General features: G+C 46.5%; 1 long non-coding RNA gene and 1 pseudogene across 1 annotated transcript; one reads left to right on the top strand and one right to left on the bottom strand.

Moving 5' to 3' along the window:
* Nucleotides 1–1,238: 1,238 nt before the first annotated feature.
* On the bottom strand, nucleotides 1,239–22,734 carry LOC141987716 (uncharacterized). The gene is made up of 4 exons (XR_012639608.1): nucleotides 22,319–22,734; nucleotides 21,958–22,073; nucleotides 20,422–20,480; nucleotides 1,239–1,698 (listed from the first exon to the last, which is right to left on the bottom strand). It is a non-coding gene; the product is annotated as an uncharacterized LOC141987716 (long non-coding RNA).
* LOC141987904 (uncharacterized) lies at nucleotides 14,282–15,780 on the top strand (annotated as a pseudogene).
* Nucleotides 22,735–23,704: the final 970 nt, after the last annotated feature.

Raw genomic sequence — 23,704 nt, forward strand, 5'->3', positions numbered from 1 at the left:
AACTTTGTGACTTGCTTTCCCCTGCCCTGAAGCGCATGAATACCAACACGAGAGCAGCCCTCACAGTTGAGAAGCGAGTGGCGATAGCCCTGTGGAAGCTTGCAACGCCAGACAGCTACCGGTCAGTTGGGAATCAATTTGGAGTGGGCAAATCTACTGTTGGGGCTGCTGTGATACAAGTAGCCCACGCAATCAAAGATCTGCCGATATCAAGGGTAGTGACCCTGGGAAATGTGCAGGTCATAGTGGATGGCTTTGCTGCAATGGGATTCCCTAACTGTGGTGGGGCCATAGACGGAACCCATATCCCTATCTTGGCACCGGAGCACCAAGCCGCCGAGTACATAAACCGCCAGGGGTACTTTTCAATAGTGCTGCAAGCTCCGGTGGATCACAAGGGACGTTTCACCAACATCAACGTGGGATGGCCGGGAAAGGTACATGACGCTCGCATCTTCAGGAACTCTGGTCTGTTTCAAAAGCTGCAAGAAGGGACTTTATTCCCAGACCAGAAAATAACTGTTGGGGATGTTGAAATGCCTATATGTATCCTTGGGGACCCAGCCTACCCCTTAATGCCATGGCTCATGAAGCCATACACAGGCAGCCTGGACAGTAGTCAGGAGCTGTTCAACTACAGGCTGAGCAAGTGCAGAATGGTGGTAGAATGTGCATTTGGACGTTTAAAGGCGCGCTGGCGCAGTTTACTGACTCGCTTAGACCTCAGCAAAACCAATATTCCCACTGTTATTACTGCTTGCTGTGTGCTCCACAATATCTGTGAGAGTAAGGGGGAGACGTTTATGGCGGGGTGGGAGGTTGAGGCAAATCGCCTGGCTGCTGGTTACACGCAGCCAGACACCAGGGCGGTGAGAAGAGCACAGGAGGGCGCGGTACGCATCAGAGAGGCTTTGAAAACCAGTTTCATGACTGGCCAGGCTACGGTGTGAAAGTTCTGTTTGTTTCTCCTTGATGAAACCCCCCGCCCCTTGGTTCACTCTACTTCCCTGTAAGCTAACCACCCTCTCCTCCTCCCTTCAATCACTGCTTGCAGAGGCAATAAAGTCATTGTTGCTTCACATTCATGCATTCTTTATTCATTCATCACACAAATAGGGGGATGACTACCAAGGTAGCCCAGGAGGGGTGGCGGAGGAGGGAAGGAAAATGCCACACAGCACTTTAAAAGTTTACAACTTTAAAATTTATTGAATGACAGCCTTCTTTTTTTGGGGCAATCCTCTGTGGCGGAGTGGCTGGTTGGCCAGTGGCCCCCCCACCGCGTTCTTGGGCGTCTGGGTGTGGAGGCTATGGAACTTGGGGAGGAGGGCGGTTGGTTACACAGGGGCTGTAGTGGCAGTCTGTGCTCCAGCTGCCTTTGCTGCAGCTCAACCATACACTGGAGCATACCGGTTTGGTCCTCCAGCAGCCTCAGCATTGAATCCTGCTTCCTCTCATCACGCTGCCGCCACCTTTCAGCTTCAGCCCTCTCTTCAGCCCGCCACCTCTCCTCCCGGTCATTTTGTGCTTTCCTGCAGTCTGACATTATTTGCCTCCACGCATTCGTCTGTGCTCTGTCAGTGTGGGAGGACAGCATGAGCTCGGAGAACATTTCATCTCGAGTGCGGTTTTTTTTCTTTCTAATCTTCACTAGCCTCTGGGAAGGAGAAGATCCTGTGATCATTGAAACACATGCAGCTGGTGGAGGAAAAAAAAAAAGGGACAGCGGTATTTAAAAAGACACATTTTATAAAACACTGGCTACACTCTTTCAGGGTAAACCTTGCTGTTAACATTACATACATAGCACATGTGCTTTTGTTACAAGGTCGCATTTTGCCTCCCCCCACCGCGTGGCTACCCCCTCAACCCTCCCACCTCCCTGTGGCTAACAGCGGGAAACATTTCTGTTCAGCCGCAGGCAAACAGCCCAGCAGGAATGGGCCCCTCTGAGTGTCCCCTGAAGAAAAGCACCCTATTTCAACCAGGTGACCATGGATTATATCTCACTCTCCTGAGGATAACACAGAGAGATAAAGAACGGATGTTGTTTGAACGCCAGCAAACATACACTGCAATGCTTTGTTGTACAATGATTCCCGAGTACGTGTTACTGGCCTGGAGTGGTAAAGTGTCCTACCATGGAGGACGCAATAAGTCTGCCCTCCCCAGAAACCTTTTGCAAAGGCTTTGGGAGTATATCCAGGAGAGCCGTGAATGCCAGGGCAAAGTAATCCTTTCACATGCTTGCTTTTAAACCATGTGTAGTATTTTAACAGGTACACTCACCGGAGGTCCCTTCTCCGCCTGCTGGGTCCAGGAGGCAGCCTGGGGTGGGTTCGGGGGGTACTGGCTCCAGGTCCAGGGTGAGAAACAGTTCCTGGCTGTCGGGAAAACCGGTTTCTCCGCTTGCTTGCTGTGAGCTATCATCATCTTCTTCGTCCCCAAAACCTGCTTCCGTATTGCCTCCATCTCCATTGAAGGAGTCAAACAACATGGCTGGGGTAGTGGTGGCTGAACCCCCTAAAATGGCATGCAGCTCATCATAGAAGCAGCATGTTTGGGGCTCTGACCCGGAGCGGCCGTTCGCCTCCCTGGTTTTCTGGTAGGCTTGCCTCAGCTCCTTCAGTTTCACGCGGCACTGCTTTGGGTCCCTGTTATGGCCTCTGTCCTTCATGCCCTGGGAGATTTTGACAAAGGTTTTGGCATTTCTCAAACTGGAACGGAGTTCTGATAGCACGGATTCCTCTCCCCATACAGCGATCAGATCCCGTACCTCCCGTTCGGTCCATGCTGGAGCTCTTTTGTGATTCTGGGACTCCATCATGGTCACCTCTGCTGATGAGCTCTGCATGGTCACCTGCAGCTTGCCACGCTGGCCAAACAGGAAATGAGATTCAAAAGTTCGCGGTTCTTTTCCTGTCTACCTGGCCAGTGCATCTGAGTTGAGAGTGCTGTCCAGAGCGGTCAAAATGGAGCACTCTGGGATAGCTCCCGGAGGTCAATACCGTCGAATTGTGTCCACAGTACCCCAAATTCGACCCGGCAAGGCCGATTTAAGCGCTAATCCACTTGTCAGGGGTGGAGTAAGGAAATCGATTTTAAGAGCCCTTTAAGTCAAAATAAAGGGCTTCATCGTGTGGACGGGTGCAGGTTTACATCGATTTAATGCTGCTAAATTCGACCTAAAGTCCTAGTGTAGACCAGGGCTTAGAGACTAACAAATTTATTTGAGCATAAGCTTTCGTGAGCTACAGCTCACTTCATCGGATGCATGTATATAAAATTGTCCTACTGTATTTTCCACTGCATGCATCTGATGAAGTGAGCTGTAGCTCACGAAAGCTTATGCCCAAATAAATTTGTTAGTCTCTAAGGTGCCACAAGTACTCCTTTTTTTTTTTTTTTTTTGGGAGGATACAGACTAACACGGCTGCTACTCTGAAACCTGTAGTTCTATTGAGGCTGATTATCAAAACAGCTGATACAAAATTGCATTGCCCAAGATATAAAGCCCCCAAAACACATCACTTTTTCATATTGCCTGATCAATAAGTATGATTCTAAGCTGCTGAACAAGGACAACAAGTCTTCTGGCTTTGAACCTGCTGTGAGAACTGTTTGTTTAGTGGGGCTAGGGATTAAGTGCTTTGTCAGATCTGAAGTCAGAGTGCTCAGGAGTTTGTAGGTTCCAGCCCTTGATAAGAACACAATGCAATGTTGATACAGCCTTACCCAGTCCAAATTAGCCTCCTGTGACTGTTGGCTTTTAGAAGCTCTCCACAAAGGTATTCCCTATGTCATTTAGGAACTTCGGACACTATAAGGACTTACTACACCAATTCTCATTTTTTTACAGCTCCACAATCGTGCCCCCTTCCCAGGGATGGCATCACATATGGAAATCTAACTTATATCCTTCAGTATGTTAAACTAGAGGCAAGAGCTTGTTTGGTGCTCAGCTGGGAAAGATTTTTAACAGGACCCAAACGTGAACTAGAAGGATGACATTAAGGCCCATTTAGCCAAATACTTGCCTTCATCTCCCTCCCCACTCCCCCCAAAATGGTAAGGGGAGAGAGCCCCTCACGCAACATCCCAAAGCGATCCAAGAATTGGGCATCCCCACCATTCTCTAGTGAATAAAACAGGATCTCTTCCCAATCACCCATCTCAGCAACTGAGAGACAGAGAAGCATCCACATATGCTATGATGATGGGGACCAAATAGAGAGAGAGATCCCAAGTAAGCATGTTGCTACAGTCTGCCTTTGTCAGATGTGGCTGTTTTGTTTGTTTAATTTTGGGGAAATGTAATCTGATTACAGAAGCAGTTTAGAAGATGCTCAAGCTATTTTTTAAAGAAAATAAATGACACGTGAATGCTTGCTGGAAAGACAGGGGAATTAGGGGGTGGAGGAGTGGGGGGAATAGGAGCTTGGGTTGCAGTGAGGAGAGGGGAATTATAGGGATGGGTGATAGGGGAGAGGCACTGAAGGGCTCAGCTCAGGGACAGGCATTGGAGATTAGGGGGAGTTGGAGGGGAGGGAATGTACACTCAGTTTCAGGAGGGTCTCCATTCCCTGCCATCTCATGTGGGATCTAGGAAGCCCCTTCTTCTGCCACCTCATGTAAGAGCTGGGATCCTTGCCCTTCTCTGAATCCCCATGTGGGTTCTGGGCGGCCCCATGTCTCTGAAAGTGTCTGAGCTCCTCTCCCTGCCCTACATGTGGGCCAGCATCTGGGGAAGCCCTGCCCCTCTGGTTGAGAAGCTGAGAACAGACATGCTGGGAGCATGCATCAAAACCCTATTGCTGAGACCAAGGCAAGGAGTTCAGAATGTACATGCTTGAAGCATATCACAGTCTCCGAAGCACTAGTACTGAGGAGGGGGAATGAGAACACCTTGAGATGATTGGAGCAGTTTGCATGTCTCAGAGGTATTGTTTCAGGGTGCATTCATGTTCATAGGGTGTTCTAATTCAAGTCAGAATTTACCATTGCAATGAATGAGTCATTTCAGAGCCTTCTAGGAATTAAGGTTATGCTGTGCTGAGGATCTGGATATAACATAGCAGTTGCGGATGATTAATTCCACATACTATTATAGCAAAGCACGAGCAATAGCTCTGCAACTGCTACTGTGAAGAATGAGAAGACTTTTCTTTTTCAAGGTTGGAGTCATCTTAGTCCGCTAAAATTTGAATGCTAACTTGGATTGTCTTGAAATTTGGTGTGCCTCGGGGTTTTGGGTTAGGGGGAGTGAACTAAATTTGGGGACATATGAGCAAAAGGTTCTCAAGACACAACCCACAGAAAAAAGCATTTCTTAAAGTTCAGAAATACTACCAGCTTTTTTTTGGTGCACACCCTGCTTCTAAAAGTTAATGGCTTAATGGGATGGGATGAGCTGAAAATGGTAGCCCAGCCCCTGACTGCCATGTGTTGTGGATGGCGGAGAGGGGTGGAGAGAGACACACACACACAGACCACTCTTCTCTCACATGCCTAAAATTACTGTAACCAGACTCTGCCACTAGCCTTCTGGGAAACCTTGGCCAAGTCATGTCACTGCCCTGTGTCTCAGTTTCCCCATCTGTACAACAGGGATAATTATGTTTCCCTCAATGGTAAAGTTCTCTACAATCTACTGATGAAAAGAACTAGGTATTATCATTATTAGTTGGCTACAGTAGCATCTTAACTGCAAATCTACATGATAACAATAACTGCTTAAATAACCACTAATTCCTACCAACATCACTCCTCTTACTGTTTAAAAAGCTAGAAAATTCACTTACAAAAAACTTGGGGGTATTTTGTGCCCTTCCAGAATGTGGAGTTCAGCAAAACTTAAACGTCTAAAAAACCAGGAAATGAAGAATTGAGGTATTTCAAACTCAAACTTCCAAAAACCAGGGATAAGGCACATACCCATACAACCTTAACTGTGCCCTCTTAGAGCAATGCTTCAGAAGACCCAGAACATACTCACTCTGCCTTTGAATTGTACTGAACTTGAGCTACTTACATCTGCTCTACACATGAAAATACAGCCTACTCCATGGAAAGACCACCACCACATTTAACACATATAACCTCTTCAACCACTTTTTACAGCCCTTTCCCCCTTATATGTGCACAATGTCATCTAAAATTATATACTTTCACTTATCCTTCATTAAGCCCACAGACCACACTAATCTCCCCCCAATCTACTAACAATCCCCACAGCAAGATGACCCCTATGCCCCACTACTCACACAACCTACTTAATGCAGCACTGAATGAGGCATACTGGATCTCTCAAGGTACCCATGCACCTTTTCCCTTTGATCACACACATCCCACAAGGGGGACAGCCCCCCCATCACCTCCTATCACAATCACAGCTCTGCCAAGCTGCTCCAACTAATCCCTCCCTGATTCAATATGGCTACACCTAACACAGTGAATGCATCTGGATTGCATGCAGACAATTCCCAGTGGCCATTGCCAGCCCCAGGGGGTCAGAGTTAAGGTTACCTGGGCATTTACTTAAACTCTGTATTTCCTGGTATTCAAAAGTTTATACTCAATTGCTGAACTCAATGTTCTGCAAGGGCATGAGACACCACTGGGCAATCTTAGCTCTATAGTAATGTTTTTTGTCAGTGAACAACATCACATACTAAAGAAGAAAAGCATCAAAAAGCACTTTTAATTGAGTCATTGTGACAATCACATCCTTAAATTGGGTAACTGTGTGATCTTGTTGTTATGACTTTGCCATTCTTCATACCCTCCCCCACCTCTCCCTAATGTTTCTTACCATCACTTGCTGCAACACTAAGAACCTTGTGGTTATTTAAACATGCAGAGCAAAAACTAACTCCTGACATGGTCAGAAGCTGAGCTGGATCTGATCAGAGGTGATTTCTCTTGGAGCCAGATGGAGGGCGTTCCCTCCACCTTTCACTTATAAACTGAAACAAGTCATAATCCAAGAAAAGCCTTTTAGTAGAGTACAAAAACTCTTACATGCCAAAGGAATTCAAAATGGAATTCATACAAGTTTAAACAGTCTAGGGATTTTTTCTTTTATCCCCAACATTTTCTCATGAAAATGTTTATTTTGGGCTATGGAATGGACCAGAAGAGGGGAAAAGATAATTCAGGCAGTAGTACCGCACAAAGCTGCCTGTCCAAAAAGCAAATGTTTCATGTGTTTCCATACATTTTTATAACTGTTAACTGAATAAACAAACAGCAGAAGCTGTGACACTAATACAGAGCACAGCAAGTCTCTCAGAGGAAAAATAGCTGATGCAAATTCCTGATAAGATTTTTCATCTTAATACTTGGAATGAGGGAGTCAGTTACGTATATTAGTGTAACTCAGGTCAGGTCATTCTCAAAGCCTTTAGTGCTGCTTTATGATTGAATGATGTTTATTTGGCCCTTTCATTATCTGCATTTCTTCATTGTTTTAGCATTCACCTGGTATATTTAAAAAGATATACAGTACCGGGTGCTAGAATCATTCCAAAACCCATATTGCCAAAGAAAACAACAATGTACAACTTTCATCCAAAGCTCTTTACAAATTACACAGGAAACAAATTCACCTACCATGGAAATGCAGCTCTCTCTGCCATGAATTATATGACACAAATGCTTTTAACAGCACATGGTAACAATTCTCAACAGTTGAAGACAATCATTCCTGTGACTGCAGACATTTAGCTCCCTAGATCTATTATTACTGCATCACCCAGCAACATCACCCAGTCTCCATTTTGACCATGTGCTTCCTTGCTTTGGAAGGCAGCGTTTCAGGATGTCTGCATGTCCTGTTTTTAAATCATGTTCAGCTTTGGACCTCTTCAGACCATGCAGCGTTTCTTTGAACCCAGTTTCTTTCCAACAACTGGATTTTATTTTCAATATGTAACCCTTCTGCCTGTCAGAGTTGGCAGCAACAAGGGCCAGGTTCAATATCTAGGGGATCCATTCCAATAACACAATGCAAACCGGCTCGAGCCCCCACCCAGTGACCTGGGACAAACATATACCACCCCCGCTGGGCGCCTCCAAGAGGCAATACTTCCCTTCTCGCAAGCACCTAGTCTGAGTGTACCAAAAAGCCTTTTAATAACAGAGAGAAACAATGTGGCATTATGTTGGGGAAAACACCACCAACAGGATTCATAACACAACCCATGAGCAAAAAACCCACCCCAAGCAAATTGGGGCATGCCCTTTCCCTTTTGTTCTTGAGTCCAGCAACCCCAAATCACCCCAAGTCCCAAAAGTCCAATGACCCAAAAGTCTCTGTCCCTGGTCAGGGCAGCCCCAGAGTTCAAAGGTTTTTCTACAGAGCTTTACCTCCCAACCTGGGTGGAGATGGGGGTGGAGGTAAGAGGCACCTTACATGATCTGAAGCTGACCGCCCCACAGCTCCATAGGCCTTCACTCCACTCCGCCAGCTGCCCCACAAACTGCTTCGCTCAGCAGCCCACACGCAGCTCCCACTGTCCCATGAACTGCTCCACGTCCCACCAGCAGCTCCCGCCATCCTATGAACTGCTCCACCAGCCTGTCCACAAGGCACTCCAGCCGTCCCACAAACTGCTCCACGACATATCTTCAGGCTCCCCCCCTACTTAACACAACCCTCAGTGATTTCAGCTCTTAGGTGAATTCAGCTTGTAGTAGGGGAGCCTCAGTGCTGGTGCACTATTAGCCCAAAGTGAGCTCAGCAGCCTGTAACTAGACTTCTAATGAAATCAAAATTAGCTCTGATATTCCACAGTGGAGAGAGGAGGAAGTGCAATTAGCATGTAAGGCCCTCACCAAGGGGCCCATGCCACCAAGTATTAATATTTGTCCCCAGCCTCTCTCCATTCACAGAGTTTTGGAACCCATGACCCTTGCCTAGCGAGTGCTACTGAGTTGATGGTGAGTCCCTCCATCATAACAAAAGGCCAAATACAGTTCCAAGCACAGTTCCCATAATCAGGGTAATAACAATTTATTCTTCCTGCCCCAATAACAGAGACACTGGGGATCCCACAGCAGCCAAAGTGACCATTTGGGCAGCTATGGCCTCATTCTAGGCGGGGTGGGTGTGCCTATGCAAATGAGATCGGCCCCTGAAGTTCTTTTCCACAACTTGCCACACCTCACCACCAGATGTCAGGGTGGAGCTCATCCTGACACTGCTTACAAATACATTCAGTACAAATATATATCAAATTACTGGCTGATGAATCACCACATACAGGAGTGAGAGACACTCCTGAGGTCACTCCTCTGCCTGCAGAGTCTACTTTCCATGATTAGGAAATGAAGTGTACTCCTAGGAGAATTCTGCACCAAAAAATTAAAAATTCTGCATACAATATTTTAAAATTCTGCATATTTTATTTGTCAAAATTACGCAATATCATCACGCTGGTTTCAATTATTTTGATAATTTATTTAAATTACAATAAAATGGATGGAGAGTGGGGCTGGGGAGCATTGGAGGAAATCCCCAAGCCCCTTCTAATAGTAATGTAACTAGTACTGACCCTTTACTTCTAGTTATTAGTTAACAAATAGATGCAGCCATACGCTCAGTGTTACATCATACACAACTGAAGAGCAAATGAGGGCCGGGAACTCAGGCTCACAAATTTATACTGGCTACTGACCATCTCCAGAAAGGTCAGTAGCAAACAGTTCATGAAGCATATTTTGATAGGAATTTTTTTCAGTCCAAAAATTTAGACCAGTTCTAATCACTAAAGCACCATAAACATTTATAAAGCCACACTGTCCTTTGCAATAAGGCTCCTTTACACCACTTTGGCAATTAAAGGAGCCTTAAAATTTTTATACCTGTTTTATACTCCTGGGGGAATTCACTAAGAACAATGGAAAATTCACTAAGCAGGCAGGCTGCTACATTCTGCTCTGCCTGAGGGGACAGAGCCTGCCCCGTGCCTACTTCCTCAGAAACACCCCCAAAGCCCTGCACTTCCACACCAAACATGCTGCAATAGCGAGTGAGAGGGACAAAGTGTGTCTCTCTCTCTCACACACACACACACACGACTGCCCAGCCCTCCCTCTTCATCCCCCCTCCCCCCATACTGATTTATGTCTCGACCAGCTGCTCTGGGTGCCCAGACTGACCTGCCTGCAGTGTAGAGGAGGGGCACATGACTGCTCTTGTGGCTTCCCTATCAGAAATCATTTTTCTGCAGGGAAGCAAAGAAATCTGTGGGGCCATGAATTCTGTGCACACGCAGTGATGCACAAATTCCCCCAGAAGTAGAAGTGGTATTGTAGCAAAGCGAAGACTCACGGGTGCACAGCCTCCTACTGGTCATCCAGGAATTAGCTCTTTCCAGCCTCAGAGCACCTCCTGCTGGCCGGCATCTCGCCTGCCTCAGGCCCCATGTCCCTCCCAGACCCTGGTGCCCCTTATACTGGGTTTCTGCCCACGGCAGTCCCCAGGGTCTGGGTCTCCCCTCCCAGGGGAACCCCCAACCCTCTATCCCCACCTTGCCTCAGTGGCTACTGCCAGTCATCACCATCTGCCCCCATTCTCTGGGGCAGACTGCAGTGTAATGGCCTCTCATCATTTGCAAGGGGGGTTGGACCAGCTGCCTCTGCCTAACCCCGGGCTGCACCTCTGCAACCCCAGTACCTGCTTTGGCCTTTAACAAGGCCTGCAGCCTGGGTGTTTACCAGGCTGGAGTACCCCAGCTCCTCTTGTCTTTCCCCAGCCCTGCTCTGCTTCCAGTACCCTGTCTCCCAGGCAGCCTGGTCCTTCTCTCTCCATAGCTAGAGAGAGAATTTGTAGCCCCTGGCCTCCAGCTCTCTTATCAGGGCCAGGTGGGCACTGATTGAGCTGGCCATAGCTCTGGTCAGCTACTCAGTCAGCTTCCCCAAGCTGTTCTCACTCATCTTATTTTAGGATTGAGACAATGAACTGTTCATCATGAATGGTAAACCAACAGAATGAATAACTCTTTCTATATCTCAACTTCAAAGCCTTCTGTCTCCTCCATGTACATTAATCAGAACCAAATCACCACTGAGGAGGCTCTCTCTTAAAGGGTATGTCTACGCTGCAATGTAAGCCCAAGGGTAGTGGGACTTAAGTCAGCAGACCCAGGGTTTGAGAACCCATGGCTTGAGCATTTACATTCATGGCCAACCCTAGGTTAAGAAGTTTTTAACCCAGGGCTCTGGCATCTAAACTGCAGTATGCAGACCCAAGTGCATCCAACTGTATCCCAGACTTCCTACAGAACTCTTGAAAAGTTGTGCTAGCCCTTTGACCCTGGTGCCCTGTGGGAAAACTTGACTGTCCACACCATCCATTATAGGAAGTAACATGCCAACACATCCTGCTGAGCCGTCATTTTGGCATGTATACTCCCAGCAACTGGAACCAGCAACATGGAGGAGCTGCCATTTCAAGAACTTCTTGAGCTTGGCCTTTGGTTCCTGTTTCAGAATGCAGGCAGAGCTTCCATGAGATACTGGTAAGCAGTTTGGTGGCATTTTCCTACCCACCGTAGGCACCTGACAGAGCTAATGATGGAGGAGGAGGAGGACACAGACATGGCAGACTTGAACTGGCTGATGCTGCTCATAACACTCGGTATAGCTGCTGATGCCCTCTACCTACTCCAGCACTTCTGGAGCAGGGCAACAAGCACAGACTGGTGGGAAGTGGAATGACCCAGCCCCAGCCTGCTCTGCTCCCCTGGCTCCCAGGCTTGGGGGAAGCGGGGAACCGCCCCACAGCACTCACTGATGGTGTGGCTGGGAGCAGAGCAGGCTGGGGCTGCGTCGCTCTACTTACCAGCGAGGGCAGGCCCGACCGCTTCTGGAGTCCTCAGGGGAGTGGAGGCGGAGTTGGGGCAGAGCAGGAGCAGGGACTTTGGGGAGGGGGCTTTGGGGAAGGGGTGGGAAGAGGCAGGGCTGGGGCTGGAGCTGGAGCAGCACCAGGAAATGTGGTGCCCCATATTTCCTGGTGCCCTACGCAGCTGCGTGCTTTGTGTATGGGTAAGGACGGCCCTGCTCCCACCCCCTTTCCTTTCCCTTCCTTCCAAGTTTGCTCTGCACTTGAAGCCAGGGCCCAGGGTGGAGGCATATATCCACAAGGCAGGGGTTCAGCACTGGGTTCAACACTGAGGACTCCATGGGGCACGTTTGCCCTGTCCAGCCACTCACAGGGGCAGACTGCATGGGCAATGGAGTTGTCCAAGCTGTTCCTGGAATACAGGCAAGGGTACTCTGTGGTGCAGGCGCAGCAAGAGCCTGAACTCTTGTGGCTATTAGACACAGCAGCTGCTCAAACCAGTCTCTCTATTGTACTCTGTCTTTCTCCCTTAACTGCTGTTCAAGAAACGGCAAAGCGGGTGCCTGCTCCCACGCAGTTATCCTGTCCAAAAGCTGTGAAGTCAGCATGAGCCTTTCCGCTTGTCCCTTGGCATGTCTTTCCTCTCACTGTAAGTCCCTTTGCCTTGGTACCAACCTGCTTGTTGGCCCTGTCCAGAACTTCGATCATACATTAATCACGGAAACACTATGGAATATACTGCCAATCCTTCCTACATCATTCAAACCTTGCAAAGCAGCGAACAGGTGCTCTAGGGAAAAGTAGAATGGCCATATTTTATCACCAGGAACAGAGCCCATCTGGGTAACTGCAATAGGATTCCTACAGTTTCATGGTCAGTGAACGTAGCCACCGCTATTGCAATGATGGTTTTGTTTAGCTCAGACACGTGTACAGCTGAGCCCACTACTGCATTCTGTAACCACTTGGCTAGATTACTACCTACCTGAACTTACTTCTTTGCAACGATTTTTAGGTTTTATGCCTCTCTCAGGCCTAATAGTCGTTGTTACGCATATAGCTGACAGGATAAAACATCACAACTTCAAACCTCCATTGTTCATGGAATTTATCCTGAGAGTGACCCTTCCATGCTGTTTTCTGCAGAAGGGTCTCCTAGATCTCCAAAGTGAAGAGAAGAGCCTAGACTACCACAAAAGCCAGAACCACCAGTCCTGTTACATACACTGTCCTGTTACATACACCAGTGGCTGAAAACACTGATTTAAATTCTTTGCTCAAGACCTCTCAGGTTTTTCCGATCATTTAAAATGTTAAGTGAATATGCAATTCTACTAAGATATGCAAATAACAAAAATTTCAGATTCCAATAGCTCTGAACATTGGGAAAACATGGGTTCAGTTCTGGAGCCATATTTCATGATTCAGGTCCATTTCTAGCCTCCACATAAGAGCAATGGGAAACCTAACGCACAGATTTATATGGGTGGTCCCTGCTCATGAGAAGAGGGAAAATTCACCTGGGACCATTGTGAAATAAATCTTCTAGCAATAAACTACCGGTGTACTAAATATTCCTGCATAGATTACAAGAGGTTTCATAGTTAAAGTCAGTCTCAATGGGTGTTTAGTCAGGATCTTTGCTTCATTCTGTGAAAATACTCAGGGTGTGTACTTCACAGAATACCATGGAAATAGCTTAAATACAGTTTTATTCAGGCGGAGAAACCTAAGTCTTTGTTCAAGGTCAAACAAGTATTGTGCTTTTTACAGCTTTAAGCTGTTTAGAGCTCTTATCTTTAGAATTCATATTTATCAAGGACACTGAACAGAATTCAAGCGGTAGTAGAATCACCAGTGAGAAAGAAGGAACTGCATTTCACACTAATTTAGCAAAGGCAATGGAAGAAGTAAGTCCAGTGTTCATGTTCTCCCTCCCTGCCTGCCATTCCCTTCTGTTCAGTATGATAAACACATGTCTCTCCCCTGCAGGGGACAATCTAATCTTTCTTTAAGTCAAGAATAAAACTCCCACCAAATTCAATGAGTCTAAAATCTATTATCTTAGGCCTGGTCTACACAGCATTAGGTCGACATATGCCACGTTAGGTCAAATTTATAATGTTCATGTCTACACTACCAAGCTCTTTCCGCCGACCCAAACGGTTTGTAAAATCAATGCCTGTACTCCACCTCAGCGAGAGGAGTAGCGCTAGAGTCCACCTTCCCAGGTTGAATTAGGAGTAGTGGAGACACAACACTGTAATTCGATGGGATTGGACTCCGGGAGATGTCCCAGAGTGCTCCAATGTGACCGCTCTTGATAGCACTTTCAACTCCACTGCACTTCATGCAGGTACACAGGAAAAGCCCCCGGAACTTTTGAATTTCATTTCCTGTTTGATCAGTGTGGAGAGCTCACCAGCACAGCTGACCATGCCTGCCCAGGGCCACAAACATGCTCCAGCATGGAGCATACAGGAGACATTGGATCTGATTACTGTGTGTGGAGAAGAGTCTGTGCAGGCAGAGCTCCAAACCAGCAGAAGAAATGCTGATATCTGTGCCAAAATCACACAGGGCATGGGTGACAAAGGCTACACTAGGGAGACACAGCAGTGCTGCGTGAAAATAAAGGAGCTTAGGCAAGCGTACCAGAAGACAGGGGAGGCAAACAGTTGCTCTGGTTCTGAGCCACAGACATGCCGCTTCTATGAGCAGCTGCATATGATTCTAGGCGGGGACCCCACCAGTACCCCAACATTCTCTGTGGATACCTCCCAGGGGCCCCAGGTGGCTACCGGAACAACAAGGAGACATTGTTGATGATGATGAGGAGGAGGAGAATGTGCAGCAGATAAGTGAAGGATCCATTCTCCCCAACAGCCAGGACCTTTTCGTAACTCTGGAGCCAATCCCCTCCCAGGACCTACTGTTGTGGGACCGTGATGGTGGGGAAGGCACCCCTGGTGAGTGCACACTTGTAATCACACTACAGGGGTTAAATGCAATTGTGGTTAATGTTTAATCTGAGGTAAACAATTGGGATACAGTGGTGGCCAGTCCAGCTACGCAAAGGGTGCTCCCCGGAAAAGCCTGTTTATGTGCCAAGAGTTTCCACACCAAAAAATGTCCTCAGGTGTGCCCTGACACCACCTACTCTTTCATGTGTGCTTATCATGTCTGCCTGCAAACCAAAATCTGCTGCCCAGCGCTCTGCCATGTATTGTACCTTACTGGTAGGTGCTTCTTTTAAAGGACAAAATGTGTCTGTGTACCTCAGGGAATGTATTTACTGCTGTGAAGTGTTTCATTCACTGTAAGGGTTAACCTGCTGTTTTCAACAATGTCTGTTCTGTAAGGCTACCCTTGTGTTTTTTGTTTCCTTGCAGCTGCAACCTTGTCTGTGGGTGCGTCCTCCACACTAGCACAAAGGCTGTCCCAGATTAGAAGGTGAAAAAAGCAGACAAGGGAAGACATGTTCTGTGATTTGATGCGTTCCTCTGAGACTGACAAGGCTCAGCTGAATGCATGGAGGCTTACACTGTTGGAGAGCATGCGCACCAACCAAGAGGGGAGGAAAGCATGCAGGGAACAAAAGTGTAACATGCAAGAGGAGATGTTATGGCTTATGGGGCAGCAAACAGACATGTTGAGGCATCTGGTTGAAGTGCAGGAAAGGCAGCTAGACCTTAGAGTTCTGCTGCACCCAATGATGAACCAGCTGCCCTCCTCACCAAGTTCCATATCCTCCACTCCCAGACATCCTAGAATGCAGGGGGGAGGGGAAGGGAGCTCCGTTAGCCCTTGAATTCAACTCCAGGGGATGGTTCATGGAGCAGAAGGCTCTCATTCCCATAGCTTTGATTGCTAGACAATGCAATTGTAATAAGCTACGTGTCCTTGCCCCTCCCCCCATGTTATCAGGCCCTTAGACCCAGGTTATATTTGCTATTCATTGCTGTCTCTGTTCAGTGTTTGTTAGCATAATAAAAATGCATGGCTTGAGGACAACAGACTCTTTATTCTCTGTGCACACTGTGGTTGGTGGAGGTTTAGTTTTCAAGGCAGTACATGCAAAAAAGGGGGCAGCTTGGTAAGGAACAACACACAGAACTGTCACATCAGTGTTGGGTCATTCATGAAACTGGTTTTCAAAGCCTCTCGGAGACGCAATGCACCTCGATGTGCTCTTTGTATTGCCCTGGGTCCGGCTCCTCATAACTGGCAGCCAGGCGATCTGCCTCAACCCCCAACCCCACCATAAACTTTCCTGCCTTACTTTCACAGATATTATAGAGCACACAGCAAGCAGCAACAACAATGGGAATATTGCTTTCGCTGAGGTAAAACCTAGTGAGTAAACTGCACCAGCACCCCTTTAAACATCCAAAGGCACATTTCTACCACCATTCTGCACTTGCTCAGCCTTTGGTTGAACTGCTCCTTACTGCTGTCCAGGCTGCCTGTATATGGCTTCATGAGCCATGGGAGCAAGGGGTAGGCTGGGTCTCCAAGGATAATTATTGGCATTTCAATGTCACCAACAGTAATTTTCCAGTCTGGGAAGAAAGTTCCTTCTTTCGGCTTTCTGAAGAGACCAAAGTTCCTAAAGATGCATGGGTCATGTACCTTTCCCAACCATCCCACGCTGATGTCGGTGAAACAGCCCTTGTGATCCACTAGCACTTGCAACACCATTGAGAAGTACCCATTTCGGTTTATGTACTCTTTAGCAAGGTAGTTTGGTGCCAAGATAGATATGGGTTCCGTCTATCACCCCACCACAACTAGGGAACCCCATCGCGGCAAAGCCATCCACTATGTCCTGCACGTTTCCCAGGGTCACTACCCTTCTTAGCAGAAGTCTATTGATTGCCCTGGCTACTTGGATGACAGCAGTCCCCATGGTAGATTTACTCACTCCAAACTGATTCCCAACTGACTGGTCTGTCAGCGGTCTGGCATTGCAAGTTTCCATAGGGCTATCGCCACTCGCTTCTCAACTGTCAGAGCAGATCTCATTTTAGTATTGCTGTGCTTCAGGGCTGGGGAAAGCAATTGGCAAAGTTCCATGAAAGTGGCCTTACACATTCGAAAGTTATGTAGCCACTGCTCGTCATCCCATAGCTGCATAAAGATGCGGTCCCACCAGTCTGTGCTTGTTTCCCCGACCCAGTAGCGGCGTTCCACCGTGTCAACAAGCTCGGCTGCCACCACCAGCATCTGCCAATTGCTCCATTCGAAGGCTTCCAGCATGGCTATTTGCATGGCATCACATTCTTCTGCACGGCGGCTCCTGGCTAAGCTCTGCAAATACCACAGGACGATGCGTGAGGTGTTTGCGACACTCACAACAACAATGTACAGCTGAGCAGGGTCCATGCTTGCCATGCTATGGCATCTACACCAGTAATCCAGGCTTAGGCAAGAAAATGATTGTTTGCCGTTGTTTTCAGGGACGGAGGAGGCAAGTGTATCATGGAAGGCTTACGACATGTACCCAAAAAAACCCGCAAAAATGTTTTTGTCACATCAGGCATTGGGAGACTAACCCAGAATTCCAATAGGCAGCAGGAACTGTGGGATAGCTGCCCACAGTGCATTGCTCCGTGAGCCGATGCTAGCCATGGTAGTGAGGATGTGCTCCGTCGATGGAATGTGCATAGTGGGGACATGCAGCATCGACTTTGTAAAATTGGAGGCTAAATGTCGACTTAAATAAATTCAACCTAATTTCATAGTGTAGACATACCCTTAGATTCAGGAATGGGAAGGAGAAGGTTGTGAAATATGGATTCTATTCCCAGCTCTCCTACAGATTTACTAGATCAAATTCAGATGTAATATGTAGTGGTGGTGTGAGTTGGTAAGTGAGTAGGAGGGAATATAGGCTGGTGTAACATGCACTGAGGAGCCAGAAGAGAAGGGGTAACAGAAAAAGAAAGGAACGGGAGAGTGCAGGTGTAAGTTAAAGTAGCCTCCCCTCACACCCATTTGAATTCTCATCTTCTTTCACCTACTTCTTGCCCTTCACTATTTACCTCATTTTGTATTCACTCACCCTCATAGACACCCATTTGGGCCCACTAACATTGCCTCTAGATGTGTCTCCAGTTGACACTGGGCAAATAATTTGGGCGAACATTTTCAAAAGTGACCACTGATTTTGTGTGCCTCAAATTTTGGATTCCCAACTTGAGATACATTGGGCCTGAACATCAATCGCACTGAGCAACAGTTTCCACTGAATTTGTGTGTCTTAATTATTAGGTTTATAAAACACATTGAGACCTTTTGATGGGAGACACTGTAGAAGTGCAAAAGTATTAATAAGGGCTTTTAGGAGAGGGAGATAATTGTCATTTTAGCACTGGCTCCCTAACATCAATAATAATTGTACCAAAACTGCTTGTACACAGTTGAAGAGCTGAAGGGCATCTGCAAATGGTTTTGATATTTGTTGTTTAGTTCAATGATTCATGTACAGACAGTAACACTTATACCTGAGGATGCTGTGTACTGAAGGTGGCAAACCATTCCAGCATATTTTTTCAATCCAGAATTCACATTGCCAATAAAGTATAATGTGGCTGAAGCCTCTGAGTTTATTATTGCATGGGGGGGAAGAACAGGAAGACACACTGCTACACTGATCCATCCTCCTCCCCTCTTCCTCTGTGGTGCTAAGGAGCTCATCTTATTCCTCCCACAGATTTGAGCTGAGTCCTGAAGCGTCTCAAACATTCCTTTACTCTTCACTCTGCATAGTGGTGTCAATCTGCTGCAGAGCAGAACTGGGTCTATTTTCTCCTCTTAGTCAGCATTGAGAAATGACTCCTATATGCCTGGTGTCACCTCAGACAAAACAGCAAACATTCCCTTCCCCTGCAGTGCACCAGAGGATTAAAAGCTAAATCCAAAAGAAAATATCCATTTTTAATAATATCACTCCTAAAGACTTAATAGTACTTCCCTCCTGGCCAGTGGAACAAACAAACTAATATGCCCCATACTGAATATTGATCAAGTCACTAGCACCTAAATCACCCGATCACTAGGACAAGCAAAACAAACAAGCTACTGCTACAGAACCCTGCACAGAAGTGTCACACTAGCAGACTACCTGTACCACAGTGAAATGTATTCTTACCAAGCACAGAACCAGTAACCAAAAACTAGCAGCGGAAGCTGGGAGATGCAGAGTACAGAGCAAACTCAGGCCCTGATCCAGCAAAGCACTTGATCACAAAAGAAATTGGGCTCCATAAAGAAACTTTTCAACCCTGGGGCAGCTCTAATGTGGTGAAAGGGTCTGATTGTGTATGCAGCAGCTCCAGGATTTGGAGAGCACAAAAGCAAGTTTTGCAGCACCTTTGCAGTCCCCTTGCGCTGCCTTGTATTGTGTGCTCCTCAGATGTGGTGAAGGATCTGGCCCATGGCATACACACTCAGAAACCTGAGATGAGCCACAACCAAACCCTAGTTCTCAACAAACATCGGCACGATTCAGATCCAAACTTTCAGGTTGGCCTGATTCTTGGGGTGAACCAAAACGGTCGATCCAAACACCCATGCCTAATACAAATACAACCACACCTAGTATGACTTCTTACCCACCTACCTCCCCACCCCACCCTTGCTTTCTCTGGCTTCTTAGTAGTGTCCAACTGCCTCTCTGAGTGTAGGAGGAGCCAAATGACTTAAGAGAAAAAAAGGAGTTCCTATCTCATACTGCTGTTTGGGCTAAAAATCCTGTACAATGCACATATCCCAGAGATTGGTTTGTTTGACTAGACTGAACGTGGAGAAGAATGAATAACAGGAACTGGTGGTTTGCAATACAAATCAAGAGCTTATGTGACATTGGAAGGTAGAGGAAGAGCTGCATATCCAGCTCAGACCTGGGCTGCTGTTATCTGAAGAAGGTAAAATAATCCATAACATTGTGTTATACTTTAATTATTTTAGACAAGCTTCTGGACAGCATTCTGCTATTCTCAGTCTTCTTGTTAAGAGATGTATGTGAGCTGCGTTATTACCTATATTAGTTTAGACTGTCCCTCACTTAAATGACATTAACGAAGTAGGAAAGGAAGATTTTATTAAATAAGATGGCTTCTTACCTCTATGCTCCAGGAACAATCATTAGCAGCAGCTATGTAACACCTGAAAGTTGTGGGGGCAAAACTGATTTGTAAGGGTGTAGTCAGGGCCAATTTATAACCTCAGATAAAGATCAGAAAGTATCTTACTGAACAGTGATTACACAGCACAGACATTATGTGGATTTCAGCATGCATTGCTATTTGTGTCCCTCCCCCCACCCCCAGACTTTTAATCTGATGACAATTAACAAAGGTTTGTTCTGATGTGTTTGTCACTCACTTATTAAAAAGACACTCAGCAGTTGGCTTCAGTATGAAAATACCTGCAAGTCCAATAATCCCTTTTGTAACTGGTTACGTAATTCTGCTGTAAAGCAGTTTTTATAATGATTGTGTCACAGTCCCAGCCTTTTACATGAAGAGAGATTTGTTCTCTCCCACCCTTTTTTTTTTTGATACCTCACTCACCTCAGTGGTGTTTCCTTTCCCTTAAGACCAAGGGACAAGGCAAGGTGCCATTGTCGGTGCTTAAATAAAAAGAAAGGAAAAACTGATTATTAATAATAATAATAATTAATAAAATGATATCACTTTGCTCTTACCTAGTGCCTTTCGTTTAAGCATCACAAAGCTCAGTACTTGAATTTTTCTCCTCTCTGTGAGCCTGATCCTGCTAGGTGCTAAGCATCTCCAACTTCCACTGAATTCACAGGATTAGACTTTGACTGAGAGTGAATTAAATAATTCTGGGGCATTTGTTTATATTGGTTGTATTCAAACAGGAGAGTGGGATTCAGAATTTCTGGATCTATTCCTGGCTCGTCCACTGACTTGTTACATGACCTGGGGAGAGTCATTTAAACTTGCCGTACCTCAGTTTCTCCATCTGCAGAATGGAGATACTACTATTTGTCTAACACAGAACCGAAATGTGTGACTTAATGAATCTTTGAAGGTTATTTAGAGTCCTCAATTGTAGACTGACAAAAAAGTACACATTATTATCTATTATTAGTGCCTGACAAACTTACTGCACATGTCTGACGTGTCCTAAAACTGGTAACAATATTGGAGCTACATTCTGGTTCTGAGAGCCAGGGGAGCACCTTCAGTGCCTGAGCAAGTGATGTGTGAGGGGAACAATGTGCCTTAGTAGCTGGTGAGTTGCAGAGATGTAGCACTGCTCCCAGCACCGCCCTGCTGGTGTGCAGAGGTAGATGGGATCATGGTCATCTGCTCTCTAAGTTGAACAGCACTGGTTGCTTCCCCGATCCACACACAGGGCATGGCTACACTTAGAAGTTAGAGTGCATTAAAGCAGCGCCAGGCATCTGGCAAGGCATGTAGAGCGCCTGGACTCCATGGCTGCAGCACTCCCGGTAATCCACCTCCATGAGAAGCATAATGCTTGCTGCGCCCCAGCTGGAGTGCCGTGGCGCCAGTGTGGATGCCCTGGTCTATTAATGCGCTCTGATCAGCCTCCAGAAGTGTCCCACAATGCCTGTTCTAGCCACTCTGGTCATCACTTTGAACTCTATTGCCCTGCCCTCAGGCGAACAACTGTCAGACCCGCCCTTTAAATTCTCTGGGAATTTTGAAAATCCCCTTCCTGTTTGCTCAGCCAGGCATGGAGTGCTCTCAGCGAATCTTTCAAAGTGACCATGCCTCCAAGCACCAGGCGATCCGCAGTATTACATACATGTTTGTATGTAAACAAACATGTGGCTGCCTTTTGTGCAGGGGCTCCCTGTGTCCTCTCTTCCTGTGCACCCATGCTGGCAGCCATGAGAGAGCTCTGAACTAGGAAGCAGTCTGATACTAGAAAGGCTGTTTGTACTTGCAACCCAGTTTTTACATTTTAATCAAAAGATCCTTTTGGAAGCCAGCTGCTGGAGAAGGGGAAGTTTCCCTATACATAAAGCATCCCTTTCTTCCTCTCCTTCCATAGGGAAGTCACAGTGACAAGATGAGAACGTGGAGACTTTTGAAATATTCTGCACTTACCACATTTTAGTAGTTAGAGCACACGAGTGAGGTGACAGGGGATCTTGGGTGCTACTTCCAGCTGAGTTACTGTCTCACTTGTGTGTCCTTGGATGGGTCAGTTGACTTCCTTGTACCTAAGCATGAAGGTAGGTAAAAGTAGAATCTTGCTGAAAATGTACTGTCAATAACAACAGATCATTCTAGTACCTGCAGGGCAGGGAAATTTCCCAGAAATCTGGCTACAGTAACATTATTAATTACTCTAATAACTGAGGGTATCTAGTCTAAGTCCATGATTACTAAAACTAACCAGAGCCTGTCAAGGTCCCATTTGCGTTATTTGAATCCTACCCAAAAGTTTTCTATGTGGAAGGACTACCTGAGGGGGTGCCATTCCGCCGACCATCTACTTTTGGCATTCCAAGATTGGAGAAGATCCTGCGAAACAAATCTAAGATAAAATTTATCATAAAATTTATCAGAGCAGTAACCTAAATTATGATATATTTGCACTCAGGAGGAGGAGAGAATTAAGTTGCTGTGTATATTATGGGCTAAATCATGCCTCTTATGTGGCAGAGACAGGCTGGGAAGGTTGAGGAGTACAAGGTGATGTCAGGAGGCATTGGACCTTTGTAAGGCTTCATAATTATTTTGTACTGGGTGAGGCATGACAAACAGCAGAGCTTATTCTATCTGTACAAAGGGATAGCTTGCACTCTCTTGTTCAGGCACAGGGATAACACCTCATCATGACCCTGCTCAGGTACATGCACATATTTGGTCATGACTGCTGCATCCCTAATTGTGCTCCCCAGTGCCTCAGACCAAATTTTGTGACTGCCTCCTTCCAGCACAGCAACCTAGGGCACAGCTGTAACTTTGCCCTAGTCTATATTTTTTACAATATCAGAGCACTTACATATATTTATGGATTTGGCACAAAACCTCAGATAAGGTATGGGAGCATTAGCCCCTTTTGACAAGTGGGGAAACGCAGGCACACCAAGATTAAGTAACTCGCCCAAGGCCACACAGAAATTCAGTGACAGAACTGGAAACTGAACCCAATTTTCCTGATTCCCAGTGCGGTGCCTTAACCACAAGACATTCCTTCTTCTCTTAGTATTTATTTTGTCTGGGAGATTTTTGGACATAGTTCAGTCCCCTTTGCAGCTGATTCACTTGTCTGTCTTTTGCAGCCAGCCCTGTCTCTGTTATGCAAATACATCCAGTTCTACATATCAGTCAGAAATAAGAGCCAGACATGTGGCAGAAAAGTTCCTTTGCTTCACCCTCTTACAGGGGGGAGCCTCAAGCATTTTTTGTTCTGGCTCAGAAAGTTGCTCAGATGGTTCCTTTTTATTCTGAAGAGTGTTTGGTGCTCACAGAACAACATCATTTGTGCAAGGTTACTTTGGAGCTTACAGCGGGCACTTGGTGCCAGGTGGGTTCTGCAGGTCTGGACTCCACAATTGTCACACCTTCCAGCTGCACGCAGACAAGATAAATACAAGTAACGGGATCATTTTCAGCACACAGCACACATCCTCCCTCTGTGATCAAAACTGTCTTCCACACCATGTCTCTTTTAACCGATGGCATACATGCTTACAGCCAGACCTACAGAAAGTCCCCTCCAGTGCCCACATTGAAAACGGTGGGAGGTAAGAAGCATTTTCCTGTGTCTGATAGAGTTCACCCACTCCAGCCCACTTGTCAATCACCCCTGCAAGGCTGACAATCCCAAGTTCATCATAAGACC

This window comes from Natator depressus, chromosome 5, assembly GCF_965152275.1.
Source record: "Natator depressus isolate rNatDep1 chromosome 5, rNatDep2.hap1, whole genome shotgun sequence".
NCBI classification, from domain to species: domain Eukaryota; kingdom Metazoa; phylum Chordata; order Testudines; family Cheloniidae; genus Natator; species Natator depressus.